A 2,500-nucleotide genomic window follows, 5' to 3' on the forward strand; every position below is an offset into this window, starting at 1 on the left:
GAGAGAGAGAGAGAGAGAGAGAGAGAGAGAGAGAGAGAGAGAGAGAGAGAGGAAAGATCTAATATTAGTGTAATATGAGGAACTGTAATATGAGACCTGTAATATGTTGAATGTCCAACTGGGTTAAATCTGAGATACACCCTACCTGTCTAACCTATTGCTAGAACCTATGACAAATTCTCTTTCTAGCTCGTATGTCTACATGTGTCCATCCGCTCCCACTGCCTGAGACCAAAGAGGCCCACACTAGTCCTACTTCCAACCACTTGACCTTGCTCACTCTTCCTCTTCTGGTAGGGCCCCTCAGCCATTAATGTTACTGACCCTTTCCTTCCAGTTTGCTTACACCAGTACACCAATACTGATACTCTTTGACACAAACATACACAAATGTATAATGTGCATATATGGCAGTCCCTAATATGGTATGTCAGATATTTCAGTATTTCTCCTTCACAAGAGATCTATTCTCATAGTCCCAAAACATTTGTAATTGCTTATAAATTTTCATTGAATATATATGTGTATATATGTTGTTGCTGATGTTGTCATTGTTATAGTTATCATTGTTGCTTAAACTTAGACCACACTTTGATCTAACAGATGACTTCTTTTTATTACCTCTAGCCATGATCATTTTTCTGTTTCAGGAATTACATTGCCCTTCTCTTTTTAAAATGGTTAGGTTACATCATGTAAGGTAAATTTAGCTTCTATATCTATATGTGTATATTTTGGGGTTATTTAGACTTTGGTCAGATCTCATCTAAAACTATGCTCAAGGACGTTCTAAAATGACAATTCCACCTTTTGTTTCAACTATAGTGTTTCTGGAATTGTATTATCCAAAGTGTACTTCATTTGAAGGAGATATATCTACTATTCCTGGCAGATGAAGAGGTTTGCTGTGTTTTGTTTGTAATATATGATGCAGGCATGAGCAAGTGATTAAGAAGTTAATTTTGCAATTATAAGGTTTTGAGTTCAATCCAACTACCTAGCATATTTAGCTAGTATTTTCTGCTATAGATTGTTGTGTATCCAAACCTTGTGAATAAAACTCAGTAGAGATGGAAATTGTCTCAAAGCCCATTGGACAGACTGTATTCACAATTCAAAAGATCAGCTTTGTCATACAATGTATGACAAGGATTCTGCTGGGTGATTATGTTCAGGTTAGATGTATCAATGGAATATTCAGCCTGTTACACTATAAAAGAAGATGTAATACTGGTTTGGCACAAGGCCAGCAATTTCGTGGGGCGGGGTTAAGTCAATTACATCAATTCCAGTGCTCAACTGGTACTTATTTTATTGATTCTGAAAGGATGAAAGTGTAGGGAAGTGGTTATACACCATTAGGTGTACTCCGCTCCTGTACATTAAATTTCTTGAAGAAAACAACGGAACGCAGGCTCTAAACTATCAACACAACAATATTTATTACAATAGAATTCTGCTCACACTAGGAGGGAATTCGGCAGCACTTCGCCCTTTAGTTACTGAGACGCCGTCAATGAAGTTGCGTGGTTATCTGTGTAGCTCCAGTGCTGGGTTGTGGGAGAGCTCTGTTGTGACGTCTAGGCTCTTCAAAGATCAGCGAGCAAAGAGGGTGAAATCCACGTGAAAGCTTGGATATGGATGACTATGCATGCGCATGAGACTCTTCCTGTATTCCTGCGCATGCGTGGATAAACTCTCCGGAAATGGCGTCTGCTATTAGGCGTCACTACAAAAGCAAAGTTGATCTTGGTGGAGTTTGAACTCAGACGAATGGTGTGCTAATGATTCTGTCAGCTTGCTGCCTTAATACAAGATGTAATATTATAATGCTATATGTAATACTTTATGATGGCAGTTTCTTCATGTCTGAAGACCATAAGAAAGAGTGGCACAATCTCAAATGGCTATGTAAATAGATCCTTGACACTATAGGGTTTTTTCCTGCCTGTGCTCAGTAGTTTTAAAGGGAAAGTCAGTTCACACAATCCAATCCCAGTCTTCAGACTTGGAGGTCTGACTAGAGTGGCTCAATGGGCTGACATAGATGAAGCAACCAGCAATTTGTAGGTTTTACATTGGAGTGACCTTGTCCTATGTGAATTGCCTTACAGGAATGAAGAGATCCGCCTTCTTTGGAATTGTTGGAAGAGTATCAAACAGTGCACCAGACCACCTAAAAGACTCCACACCTTGACTTGCTATCAAAGTTGACTCCTCAAGTCTTTTCCTTTCCCAAGGCACTCACAAGACAATAAGGGTCTGAGCTTAAAATTTCTTCCATACCTTTGTTGGGACCCTGACAGGTGCTACTACTGTGGGTCAGAGTAGACTGGGAAACAATGACAGCTAAGAGATGATTCCACAGTCCTCAAAACCATAGAAATCCCAAATTATGATGCAGTTTAAAGTGCCAGGTTCTGAGATCAAAACAACTATCTTGTAACTGTCAATGTGATGTCCTAACCACTAGGCTACATGCTTTCACAACCATCAATGA

General features: G+C 39.4%; 1 protein-coding gene and 1 long non-coding RNA gene across 3 annotated transcripts in view; one reads left to right on the forward strand and one right to left on the reverse strand.

Annotated features, from left to right (window-relative positions):
• The window catches only part of LOC106878624 (protein IWS1 homolog), an 863,399-nt gene that overhangs the window by 295,318 nt on the left and 565,581 nt on the right, over window positions 1-2,500 (reverse strand). The gene's annotated exons all lie outside the window — the stretch shown is intronic.
• The window catches only part of LOC106881924 (uncharacterized), a 56,725-nt gene that overhangs the window by 10,651 nt on the left and 43,574 nt on the right, over window positions 1-2,500 (forward strand). The gene's annotated exons all lie outside the window — the stretch shown is intronic.

This window comes from Octopus bimaculoides, chromosome 10 (assembly GCF_001194135.2).
Source record: "Octopus bimaculoides isolate UCB-OBI-ISO-001 chromosome 10, ASM119413v2, whole genome shotgun sequence".
NCBI lineage: Eukaryota > Metazoa > Mollusca > Cephalopoda > Octopoda > Octopodidae > Octopus > Octopus bimaculoides.